Genomic DNA, 14,628 nt, shown 5'->3' on the forward strand with positions numbered 1-14,628 from the left:
TATTATCAGCAAAATTAAATAACTTATTGGCCATTCCTTCATCTATGTTAATGGCTCCAAGACTGACACCTGAGGTGTGCCACTTGCAACATTAATCCTGTTTAACTGAACTTCATTTATAACAACCCTCTGCTTTTTTCCATAAAGACACTATTCTATCCAATTAGTTAACTTATCCTCCACACCTACAGAGATAAGTTTCTTTGCAAGCTTTCTGAAAATAGATACACCAAATCTATGCCCTTACCATCATCCGCATATGCAGTAACATTTTTAAAGCATGTCAAAATATTTATAGGACAAGATTTTCCCTTGGTGAAACCATGTTGAATATTCAATGAAATTCTAAACTTTAAGTGCCAATGCAAAGTATCTTTTTTCAGTCTTTCCAAAATTTTTCCCAGAACTGTAATAGGGCTATAAATAGTGGGACAACTTATGATACATCCTTTTTAGATAGGAGTGACATTAGTTGATTTCCAATCTGTTGGTATTTCTCTACAATGCAAGGACTCAAAATAATTTGTGGCAAGTGGCTCATGTATCCTGTCTTTCACTTCCTTTAAAATCCTCAGAGAAATATTACCTGGCTGATGCCTCCATTTACCTATTTTATCAACTTTAGTTAGGATAGCCTCCAGCCTGCAAGCTCTACATAGAAATTGAACATTCTCACTACTACCTTCCTTAATAGTATGACACAGGATTGCCCATACGTAAGGGAATGAATAAGAGATAATTGTATATAACAGCCATGTTTGACACAGACTACAGTATATAATAGACAAGCATTATACATGTCTGTAGATAACTGACATTTAGGAAACATACTACTGTATATATAATAGGCATGTATGACAGACTGCTAAATATAACAGACAATGATACATACACTATATGATGGAGTTTAGTGATTGTAACAGAACTGCATGATACAAATTAATATATATAGTGGACATGTAATGCAGAATACTGTGTATATAACAGGACTGTACAATATAGACTACTATATGGAAAAGACATGATACAGATGTTGTGTGGCATAGAGTTAGAGGGCACCACACACGTTGGACCCAGGTAGAGAGGGGATGATGTCTACTATATACATTAGTCTCCATCACCCCTGTATATCATATCACATTATACAATAATGAAACACTTGTATGATGCAAGAAAAACGTTTTTATTATGTAATGTACAACCCCAACTTTGCAAAATTTTTTATCTTGTGTGCATGTATATTTGCAGTAGGGGTCACAATTTTCCCATTTTGCCTCCATTTCCCATCACAGAAAACTTTTTTCTCTATTCTCAGGATGCAAATATGATGTTGTGAATACATAACGTGCAGATCTAATGCACTGGCATGAAGAATAATCAGCTAGTTTCTATAATACATGTATTAAACACGGTACTCTATATCAAACATGTCTATTTGATAGTATGTATCTTGTATTACAGACTATTGTACACAAATGAACTGCTAGTAAATTTTATAGTGGTCTTTTATATATAAAGTAGTTTCCATCACTCATCTAACACATATAAAAGATGGTGTATCATGTCACTCTTGATTTCTTTTGATTTATAAAAATAGGAAGAGTCAGAAAAGTCAAAATGCATTTATCAAGATAGAATGGCTTGATTCCTTTCTGCCCACTACCATTTCATTGACAGGGGTGAAGGGTCCAATAAGAGGGGAGTATCTTAATCTATTAAGTGTAGTGAGTGTTGGTATAATAAGCCTGTCCATAGAGGCTTATTTTGGCACTGGGCCAAGATGAATGTTCAGGATAGTAATTATCTGTTGTGGCATTATAGACAGTTGCTTTGTGGAATTTAAAGTAGAAAACCTGATGTCAAAGTCTGGTCTTAACAACATTCCTTTCTGTTTGGAAAGAACAAAACCCAATGACTTGGTAAACCACAAGAAATAATAAATCATTCAAGGCCTTCTCATGCTTTAAAATCCCAGTTTGCAACAATTGTATTAGTGTTGATAAGTGCATTGTTATTTTGAAAGAAACCACCCAAGTGAGCAGAGGCATTGATTTGATCTGTATATTAATTATTTTAGGAAAAGGTTAAAAATGAAAGAGTAAAAATAGAAAAGAGAATGCCACTTATACTGTAGCAGTAGCATGTTTAAATGCTAACAATCTACTGTAGTGGTGTACATTTAAAATAGCTAACAAGGCACTGTAGCAGTAGCATATTTAAAACAACTAACAATGCTCCATAGCAGTAGTATGTTTAAAACATCTAAACAATCTATTGTGGCCTACAAAATACTGATGAGATATTATATGATTGGTAATTATATGTATTAAATTATGTATAAACTTCAGAAGTTACTCAAAATAATTTTTTTAAACTTTTTATCAAACTAGAACATTTTAAATACCTAATTAGAAAACAGGTATAAAATAACGAAAGAAGTAACAGTGAAGTGTAACTACACACCATTTTATTACACTTACATCAATCGTCACCATCAAATTGAGTTAAAACATAGCTTTCCATAAAATGTTTTCATGTTCACAAGATGGGAAGGACTCCTTCCTTTCCCAGTACCTTACTTCCTTGTGAGCTCCTCACAACAAAATTCCTCTGTATGTCACCAATTTTAGAAGCTGAAACTAGTCTTGGGATATTAATGAAATGACTAAACTGAGTACTGGCATATTTTGTTTCACAATAACAGGCTCTATTGATCTCATACTGTATCATGCACTCCCTAACATTGTTTATCTATGCATTTGAGATTTTACAAGTTGCATAAAATGATGACATTATTTCAGAAATCTCCAAAACTTGATGAAAGGCAAGAATACCCAAAATTTAAAACCTTGTTGGATCTTCAACATAGTTTCACTGGATGGAAAAATTCCCTTTCTAATCTTAACATTCTTCAAAGATACTACTGCTTATGCAAGTGAGAGTAGGGTGTGATTTTAGTGTATCTGAATTTTAAAATTGCATATAACAAGATGCTACATACGTGTTAAAATAATTATCTCTACAAGTGACTGGGGAAAAGTTGACTCAATGAATGGAAAAATAACTGAATAAAAGTAAGAAGAGTGTTGCTATAATGTTCTTTTTTGATTTACAGCAATGAACAAATGTTCACTAAATTGCTTACGTTTGCTGATGATATTGAGATCTTTAGTGCTGCTAGCTGTAAGAATGATATTTCTGCTTTACAAAATATTTATATTACTTAGTGGATTGGCTGATTAAATACTAGATGCCTTTTAACAATAATAAAGATACATTACATCTTGGATGTCATGATTTAAATTATAACAATGTTACAGAAGGAAACAATATTTGTGTTTCAGTTGATCAGGTTCTTAAGTTTTTCAATTAATGTGCTACTGCTAGAACAAATAGGATTTTATTTGAATCCACAGAAATCTATACTAATAAAACAGTAAGAGTGCATGTTGGTCAGTCAATGCCATTGCTCCAAGAGGAAAGAACCTTGAGACCTATAACTTTGCACAGACACTAAGGGAATTCTCAGATAGTGTACCTGGGTATTATTTTTATTACACACAGACGTTTCTCTAAATTAAAACTTTTATTTGCGAGCTCTTAGCTCTCTTACTGAAACCTTCACTGGACAGTAAAAAAAATTGTTTAAAATAAGTATCTAGGCAACAGTCATCTGATATTAAAGTTTATTAAATACTTACAATTATAATAAATATAAAATATAAATCAATTGGCTTTGTTGTAATACAAATAAGAAAAATACAATCATAAGTATTATGTAACAAAAAAAATAGAAATATTTTATTCTTCGAGTAATACATTATAATATTAGTCTAACCATACATATACTGTGTTTGTGCAAGTTTCTAAATAGTCTTTGATTTTAAATTAAAAGTGAATTGAATAGTTTGGCTAGCTGAGAGAGTGAATGTTAAATTGAGGGTTCAACAAGAGTTTAAGTTTTATTCCATTCATTGTTTCTAAAAAAATTGTTCTATGTATTTTTAAAATAACCATGCATAAGTTTTTTAAAACATTTGTTTCTTTTCCTAGAAGAAACCATCCATAAAAGCATTACAATTCATATTATTAGAGTTTGTTTGCATCTGAAAAACTGTTTTCAAAATATGTATTAGAAGTAATTTTATTATACAGTTATTAATTCAAATGAAACTTTATATAAAAAAAAACTGACTTATGTATCAATCAAAAAAATGTTGTAGCAAAATTAGTATTCTTGCATTTTTATCATGGTCTGATTTAAGAGGAAATAACATCAAAAAAAATTTGTGTATTTTATAGTGATGTGCCTGTGGTATCAGAACAAACCTCCATCAAATGATATTGTGTCTGCAGACAAACAAACCTAACCTTTTCATAGTCTAAGATTAGTTAGTTAAACCCATGAAATTCTGCAAAAATAAGTTATTCTTTATTTGCAGAGGGAAGAAGGGAGTTAGGCATGATAATATTTCTGATGCTAATTATGTATCTCAGAGAAAATATAAAAAGATTCTGATTGCCAATCACAAGCAGTAAAAAATATGAAACAAAAGTGACAGTGAGACTCCACAAGAAACCAAAAATTAAATTTTTTGAAGTTTTACAATCTTAAGCTATCTATTTCACAGAAATATGACTATTGACATGTATTGGTTACACAAAAAGCAAAATTTTGATCCCTCCTGTTTAAAAGCAGTTAAGCATTAACCCTCTGTTCAGGTAATACCCTGGCCATTAGGGTGCGTCAAAAAACAAAAAGTTGTGACACTCAGTCGCTCGCTTATAATTTAATTCCATTCAATGAAAAAAATATGCTAGCATAAAAATCAATCCAATACATTAATATTTAGGGGTTGCGCAATGCGTACAAAATAACAACGTGCTTCCGGAACCAAACGAAAAGTTGGCATTAGTGAAAGGCTAGCTTCGGCTTTAGACAGAATCCAGATCAGTGACCGAAAAGCCGCACAAATTTTGCTTCCTTTTGCAGCTCATATTGGACATAATATCGAGGATCTTGCCATTAGCCCCAGTTCCATAAGGAGGAAACGAATTACTAACCGTACTCTTCTAGCAGCTGAATTGAAGGAAAGTTTTTCTCCAAACGTTCCTTTGACATTACATTGGGATGGTAAGCTGATGCCTGACTTGGTTGGCAGAGAGAAGATCGAACGTTTGGCAATTTTAGTTTCAGGTGAAGGTGTAGAGAAGATTCTTTCAGTGCCCAAGATTGATAGTGGGGATGCAAATTCAGTAGCTTCTGAGATCAGATCAGTTTTAGTAGAATGGAATGTAAAAGACAGAATTAAATCGCTTTGCTTTGACACCACGGCGACCAATACAGGATCCAAATCTGGCGTCTGTCTGAGGATTGAAATGTTACTTGAACATGAGCTCTTGCACCTTGCCTGTAGACATCACATTTTGGAGATTCTTCTGAGCTGTATTCTCTACTCGTGATAGAGACATCAAAAGTCCAGATAATACTTTGTTTTTAAACTTTAGAGATTGTTGGCCTAAAATTAATAAAACTAAGTACATAACAGCAGTAGAAGCAATGCCACTCCCGAATACAGCCTTGGAAGGATGATATTATTCAATTTTGTCAGAATCTCCTTCAATCTCATCAACCATGGGACGATTATAAAGAGCTCTTGGAATTAGCTGTCATTTTTCTTGGATCTCTTCCACACGGATGTTCTTCAGTTTCTTTCCGTACTTCTGGTGCTGTACATCGTGCACGATGGATGGCTCGAGCAATATATTCTCTAAAAATTTGGATGTTCCAAGAGGAGTTTGGTAGACTGCAATCACAGCCTGCTTCATATCGTTTCATTTGATGCACATTTCTGCAGCAAACTTGGAGATTTGTGTGTCTTTATAACTAAACATTACTTGCTCTCATGGTTTACAGCTAAGGATGCTTCCGTGGCAGCTCGAAGGGACCTTACACTACTCAAGGAACTTGCATTGCATGAAAATCATATGATTAAGGAAGTTGGTACAAAGGCAATGAAATCGGCATTTATCTGAGGTTGCAGTTGGGCTTGCGCTCTTTGATGACGGTGTAACGAATAGCTACAAACTCAAGATGGTCTCAAATATGAATACCGTGAAAGAATCTCCTAGGCCAACTCCACGTTTAACAGTTGATGCTGCAAGCAATGCTGTTTCCAGAAAACTTCCAGATTTTTTTACCTCGGCAACGAAGAAAATTTTCTACCATCTGGATATTAGTAGCGCATTTTTATCATTACCACCGAAAGAGTGGAGTGCCTCCGAAGAGTACAAACAAGGAAAGGACAGAGTAAAGAAACTTTTTGCGACAAATGACGCAGCTGAAAGAGGAGTAGCTTTAATTCAACAGTTTATGGCAAAGGGCCGCACCAAGAACGAAGATCAATTTCGGTATATGATTCAGGTGGCAGAAGATCGGCGAACATAATGCGAAGGGGGACAGGCAAGATAAAACTTCAATGAAATAAATTTTTCTTTCAAGTTTTTATGTTTTTGCTAATTGTATAATCAATAAATATTAAATAATTTCTTTAAATAATTTAATTACCATTAACAATGTAATGTAGGGTAAATTTAAGGAAAATAGTGAACTTTGCGAGGGATGCGCGACCCCTAAATACTTCGCGATTGAAACGAAACTTTGTCTATGTTCTTTTCTCATGCAGTGGCACAACTGAGCAAAAAAAATTGGGGCATTTTAATTTTTATCCTTTATCTGCTAACACACCCTACTGGCCATGTCTGATAAAGATGGCTAGTCTATAATAATAAAAGAGCTTGTGTGTGTGACCACCACAGCTTTAAGAGGAAAGAACCTAGAGATTTTGCATGCATACTGAATGGGTTCTGAGAATGTGCACTGTGATATTATTTTTTAGAAAAAACTTAAGCCTTTTTTTAGCCCTTCAAGTCCCATATCTTTGCTTTCTGAAAGTCAGTAGAAAAATGCCATATTTTTCCTAATTCTCAATTACTAAATAAATTATATGCAGAGGTTTTCTGCCAGAGACTTAAAAAAGAACAAAATGGCCAAAGAAGTTGCTAAAATTGGTTTAAAATTGACATGTTTTTCCAAAACAGAACAAAATTCAAAAGGGTATGAGGCCAAACATTTCTTAACCACTCAAAAGCAACAGGGAAGGAAATGAAGGCATCGGGACTCATGAAACAGACACCTAGAATACCAAAAGAAGGCTTGAATAAAAGTTTGGAAAATGATATCACACAAAACAGTTAAAGAATCTTAGACACATAAAAAAACAAATACTGAACATCCAGACAGAGGTAGGAAAGGAGTACAGAAACACGGTGGGTCAGGCAGTGTCAGGAACGTTTTATCTGTTTATAAGAAGTACTCTCCAGTTTTGGTTGTACATAAAACAGACTCTTCTCTCTGTGTGTGTTCAATCTTTATATATGACATGACATCTGGAAATGAAAAGAGAGGGTTACTGGTTCTTATCTAATTACACTCTGGCCATTTAGCCATTTGAAAATAAGGTTACACTAGATCTGCATGTTCAGTAATGAAGACTTGTTCATTCACAGAAAGGAGTTCAGGTGTCTGTTGTACAGCAAGCCAGCACTTTCTTTTTTTCAAAGGAATATGACACAATAAAGCCAAAATTAACTGTTGGCAAATACAAGATAAACACCACTTAGGTAAAACTACAAAGCTGAAAAAATAAAATGTATTGAAGTAAGAAACCACTGAATGAATTAACTTTACCATTACCGAATAAAACCATACGAACCTCATTAGTTTTTAATCATAATTCTCAAAATTATTTATACACAAATTTCATGTAGGTCCAATGCTTTGTTGATTAATTTTTATTATAATGTACGAGTCGCATATATAAAATATAGCATCACCACTGTAATTAATCCCACTAATTATTGTTGGTGTTTTCTATGAATTTAATCAAGGAGTACAGTAATTTCATCTATAGCTTTGTTCAGTTCTTTACACTAACTGTTGTAACAGACAAAAACAAACTACTCAATACAATGCAACACAAGACTACCTGTATTGAATAGTATAAAGACAGTTAATAATTTAATAAACAGTGTAGAACTCACATCATTCATAACTAGTAACAACCAAGAGTACGAAGCTGTTGTATTATATTCAATAAAGGAGTTTTAATAATTTACATACACACATTTACCTAATTATGATTGAAAATAATAAACTGGTCTGTAACCAGTAACAAAAATGTGTTGCATAATGAGGAAACAACCTAAAAATATGTAGTTAACAAGCAATCATGAATAATAAATGTATATATTATTTTTACCACTCTAAAAAAAATTGTTGAAAGTTTTGAGAAAAAAAAAAAAGAGAACGTTATTACAGAATCCCTGCACATAAAAGTGAACTAGATTCCATGGCTTTCTTTTACCATATTCAATTTATTAATGACTGTCCGTTAGACTTGTTGACATGTACATTTGTTCAAATCAGAGTTCTCTAAGACAAAATAACATAATTATCAATATCTACTAAGTTAAAGCACATCAACTCATTAATATGATTTCTTTTCTGACATTTTCATAGTAATTGTTATTCAAAACATGAGAATAATGACAAAATTTTTGCCTCAAATGACTAGATTCAGTATGAAACTTTATGGAATGAATAGCAACTGCTTGTTGTGGAAACACCAGTGTAGAGGAAGTTGTTTCGAAAGTCTTTCATCTTCATGTTAGTGTGTGTTTAAGATGTCAGTCCTGGTGGATTGTGGAGAGCATCTTATGATTGGATGGATTATCACTGTTTCTGACTGGAGGAGAGATTTTCTGTAGATTCAACCAATGGTAGCCACAGGTTACTCTCCCCTAATCCAAAATCTCATTCTACAAAGTTTCATCATGAATACTCTGCCAAGACAATCTATCAAAGAATAGATCCAGTATTATTTGATATTTGTGATTTAGTTTTCTGCTGCTCCTCCAAATTGCCGATTTAAAAAACTTCAAAAGACTAAATTCAAACAGTAACATAACAGTCATTATGTTGCACCCAAAGACACACTCGGGTCACTGTTATAACATGATTGTGATAGACGGGATTTAACACGTCAAACATTTTTTTAGGTTCTTCCTCTAATTTTTGGATTTTAATATCCAGATTATATATTTCATCTTTCTTCTTAATAGCTGCCTGTCTTAGTGCATTAGATTCTACAATTAATGATTTCATTTTCTGACTGGATTCTGCCATTATAGATTTTTGGTCAGCATTGTTGATCAAGGCAGTTACATCTCCTTGTAGTCTCTGCTTTTCAGCTGTAGTTTCACTTAGTTTATCCCTGATGGCTTTACATTTTTGGGTGAAAGATAGTACTTGAGTTTTCTTTTATCTTCTAGAAGCTGTCTGCATTTTCTAGGAGAACTGGTGTTACTTTGAAATTAGACATACTACCAATGAAATTAATGTACTCTATCACTCTCCTCTGAGCAACTACAGAAACCTCTTGCCATGCTCTCATCTAAAATTTCTTTATTTATGGAGAACTCCCCATCCACACTGGTTTGTCCATAAGCTAGAATTAGAAAAAGTTTAAAAACTCAGACTTTTGAACTCTGACATGAACTTCTCTTTCTTACTAAATTATGCAGGAATGATAATCAGTGATGTCGAGAAAACCCACTTGTAGAGAAACGTATATGCAAAAACGGCTCGTTTGAGTTGAGAATATATTTTACGAAAAAAGAGCGAACAACGTTCTGACCTTCTTCGGTCATCGTTCACAAAGAAACGTTGTTCCCTCTTCAACGTAAAATATATTCTCAACTCAAACGAGCCGTTTTTGCATATACGTTTCTCTACAACTGGGTTTTCGACATCACTGATTATTTCTTCATCACGGCGATTGTACGAGAAGTGTAAGTCTTTGTGTTTTTCTCAGTGTATTAGTACTTATCTGTCACCATTATGTCTGAACTAGTTAAGAATTGTTATTTTTATGACACAAGCAATTAAAACAGCATTACATCCACCACTATACTGGTACAGGTATGTAGATGACACGGTTTTCAATCACATTAACTCTATACATCCCAACATCAACTTCACATGTGAACAAGAAGGAAGCAATCAAATATTATTTCTTAACCTCAAAATTACAAGAACCGATACACAATTTAAAACAGAAATCCACCGAAAAATCACCTATACCAGACTATACATTCCTTGGGACTCAGCACATGAAACAAAACAAAAACTCAACATAAAGAAACCAAATAAACACAGCCATAAAACTATGCTCACCAGATAAAATTAACGATGAATTAGACAAAATAAAACAATACTTCTTCAACATCAATAAGTTTCCTCCACAAACTGTAGAAAACATTATACACACACACCTAGACAGAAAGCAAAATCAACCAACAAAAGTAAATATATCTCACGAATCAAAAAAATCACGAAACCATATACTGCTGCATGCTATATATTCCTGACATCAGCAGACAAATAACAAACATTTGGCAAAAACTAGTAACAAAATATGACATTGCAGTTAATACCAAATTTATTCAAAAACCAGGCACAAAACTGAGGTCTATACTATATAAAAACTACATTGACAAACACCACACCAACATTATTTATAAAATACAATGTGATAACTGCCACGACTTCTATATTGGAGAAACAAGTAGAAAAATGGAAACTAGATTTAAAGAACATAAAAAGTCACCTTCACACGTTTTCGAACACTACAAGTCAAATAAACACAGCATAACCATAGAAAACACTCAAATACTAAATAAAGAAACAAACATAAACAAACGCAAAATTAAAGAAGCCTTACTTATACAACAACTTAAATCCAAAATAAACCAATATAAAGGAACGCCTTTATACCTATATTAAATATAATAAAATAAATAATATAAAATTATATATTCAAACATCCAACACCGCCCTCTACATTCCGACATTCAGTTACACAACCCCTTCCAAACATGTGGTCAGCTTCCGGTCAGTTACCTCTTTCTTTCTTTGTGAACCTGACAATGACTGAAGAAGGTCGAAACGTTGTTCGCTCTTCTGCGTAAAATATTTTCTCAACCCAAACGAGCCGTTTTTGCATATATATATGGCTCATTCCTTAGTAGACCATAATCTCTAAAATGATGATGGTCGAAACTACAGTCACAGTACTCTTTCTTGGCAATTTCATTTGTCCCTTCATCCAGATGCTGTAATTCAATCAGCTTCTCTAACAAAATTTTAAAGTGATATTTAGAAACATCTGGCTTATCAAAAATTTTGTTAGGGTTGAGACAGTCTAAATATTGAGCAAACAAAGAGATGTTTAGTGTTTTCTCAATTAAATGTTTCACAACAATGTATAAAAATTCCTTACATTTCATACAGAACTACATGACTGATAAGTCTGAGACATCTTGCATATTTTGTAATATAGACTGGTTTTTAAACACAAAAACCAATCTTCTTGTAGTTGGCATGATTAATAGAGTCTTGGCTCTTGAACACTTATCAATTCCTTGATATACTGTTCAAGGTGACCAGAGAGAAATGGTGTCATAATTATCACTATGGTCTTAAAAAAAATGGCAATCGAACCAGGGTAAACTTATCTGACACTGCCTCTTTGACAGGAAGATATGACTGACTAGAAGGTTCATTCCATTTTCCTTGCACAGCTTTAATATATTTAATTACATTTAGGCACATCTCAATAGTTCTTGCAGCAAAATGTCTATTCTCAAGCCAATAATGGGAAAAAAACTGAAGTGGGAAGATTGATTATCCTGTAATAGTGATGTGGTCATCCCTTTGTACTGAACTATCTTTGAACAAACATTATGGAGCTTTAACTAGTTTAGTTGCACCATAATGTAACTTTTCATAACCATTTTTAAAAGAATTATGAAATGTATGAAGACCACAGCCTTCAATGTTTTGTTAGTCCATGTGATCCAGTCTCAAACTCCTTTATTTTGTTACATAGTAAGTAATGTAACTTCCAATTCACTATTGATTCATCCATGGAGAGTTGGATAATTTTCTTCATTCCAATGTTTGAAATGGATTCCAATTACACAGGTAGCAGATCCACAGCCTTGCCATGACCAATGAAATTGGAGGTAAAGTAACTTGGAACAATGCAATTCACCAACAAGATCCTTAACACTTGCTTCTTATTCAAGCTGGTGTTGCAAGATTCATTTTACAATTTTATTCACTTGTTTCAAGCATTTAGCCAATGATTATCAAAATATGGACCAAGTCCAAAGCCTACAAGATAAGCACACTTGTCTTCATCACACATGAATTTCTGAGCTATACTATTGTCAGGAAACAATTGTTTCAATGTTTCAGAAATGTTATTACTATTATTGGAGCTGAAATGAGATGTTATGTAACTAAACATTGTTGATATTTTTAATGATATTCACCAACATTTTGCTAAAACATAAATTTAATGACTTTCCAGGACTTAAAAATACCATTTTTAAATTCCGTGATTTTTCAAATTTGCCAGGACTCATGGGAACTATGGACAAAACATATCTGACCAGGGATCTGGACTGGAAGTACAGGTAGGAAATGGAAGGTAAGAGAATTGGTATAAGAGTCAGAACACTGACACTGGCAGTGTAGATCCTAAGAAAAAAGGCACCACAGTCAGAATAGAAGATAACACAGAAGAAATGGTAAGGATATGGGTAACATATTGGCATAAAACCTAAAAGATGACAACCACAAGCAATGAGGAGGAGGAATTATGTCATCACAGAGGGAATGTAGATGGAATATTAAGACGAATGCTGAATCTAGGGCAGGAAAGGGTACAAAGAATAACATTAAAATCCCAATAGGGAAAGTAAGTGAACAGAAAGAAACGGAAGGAGATTAACCCACACTGGTGAAAATTAGTAATGAATAGCTCAACATGAACACTCAATGAAAAATATCAGATAGAACAATATGTAGATATTACTAGTTGTAATGATATATACCCAGCATACAAAGAGCTGACAGATGTCAAAAAGGCAAAACATTTTCTAGTTCACAAAGACTGTAAAATTTACAAACATACTGACAGAAATTACCATAGAATAGGCCCAGCATGGCCAGGTGGTTAAGGTGCTCGACTCATAATCTGAAAGTTGTGGGTTCGAATCCCCATCGCACCAAACATGCTCGCCCTTTCAACTGTGTGAGCATTACAATGTTACGGTCAATTCCACTATTCATTGGTAAAAGAGTAGTCCAAAAGTTGGCGGTGGGTGGTGATGACTAGCTGCCTTCCCTCGACCTTACACTGCTAAATTAGGGATGGCTAGTGCAGATAGCCCTAATGTAGCTTTGTGCAAAATTCAAAAAACAATTAGCATATTAAAAAAAGAAGCCATATTTAAGGTACCAGCTAGATCAAGTAACCTATATGATAAAGACTGAATTAATTCCTCCACTGACTGAAATTAGGATGAAAAAAATGTTCAAAGAGAATGAAGTATTTGTTACTAGTAATAATTATATTGAAGATTTAAACTAACAAAACATACCCATATAATAAAGAGAAGCCACATCAGGCTATCTTCTATGTCCAACAAAGAGAATCAAACCCATAATTTAGTTATTACAAATAATTATATACACACACACCACACTTTTTTTATATATATATAAAAATTCACAAACAATATTCAGTCTTCTATTTTGTCTGGAACAGAATATTTTGACGACAATCCAGGTTCATGAGGCGTAAACTATTATTATGTTGATACACAGGCAAACTTTATTTGACGAGAAAACTAGCTAGTTCTATTCTTGGAAGACCTCACGCGGTTTATAAGCTCACTTTCTATCGAGAATGACATTAATGTCCTCCTACAAATACTAACGCCCGAAGTTAATTCACTGAAGTTAAAAGGTTGCTAATATTTGAAATCTATAAACGCCCTCAGTCAAATATCTACTTTTTCCGATTAATAAGCGTTAATCACAGTTACAGCTTACGAGGCTTACAGTACACTGAATGTAGCCGACCATTACTGTCTCTTGGCGTCTTGCTGTGGCTTGCTTTTATATACTCATTAGGAGAGTTTCTCGAAAATTCAACAGTATTTGAAGATACGCTACGGTTTTCATAAAATATATATAGTTAATATCTACTCTCAACATTTTTTTTTTTTCAAATTTAAAGAACAAGCAGGACTTGCATCATACACATCCAACAATATACATCACAAGCATCTAAAATGAACTAAGTGGTAAATTAGTTACCTTACTCATGAGGTATTCTTAGATGAATTTCAATACTAAAATCAGATTAACGTTACAATAAATGTGGGAACATAGATTCATAGTTCTCTACCAATTAGACAAGACACTTTAATATATTTTAATGCTGTAAATGGAATCACCTACAGCGATAATGACACAATATCTTACATCTACAAATTTACAGAACAAGCAGGACTTGTGCAACATGCGTCCAACAATATACGACATATCCATTAAACTAAAATTCGGATATTACAATAAATGTATAACAGCGAGACCTGGCATGGCTAGGTGGGTTAAGGCGTTTGACTCGTACTCTTAGGGCCGCGGATTCG

The 14,628-nt window shown here is 33.5% G+C and overlaps 1 protein-coding gene across 2 annotated transcripts in view; it reads left to right on the forward strand.

Annotated features, from left to right (window-relative positions):
* LOC143250479 (cyclin-Q-like) overlaps positions 1–14,628 on the forward strand; it is a 477,792-nt gene that overhangs the window by 269,621 nt on the left and 193,543 nt on the right. The gene's annotated exons all lie outside the window — the stretch shown is intronic.

The sequence above is a fragment of the Tachypleus tridentatus genome, chromosome 5, assembly GCF_004210375.1.
Source record: "Tachypleus tridentatus isolate NWPU-2018 chromosome 5, ASM421037v1, whole genome shotgun sequence".
Lineage (NCBI taxonomy): Eukaryota > Metazoa > Arthropoda > Merostomata > Xiphosura > Limulidae > Tachypleus > Tachypleus tridentatus.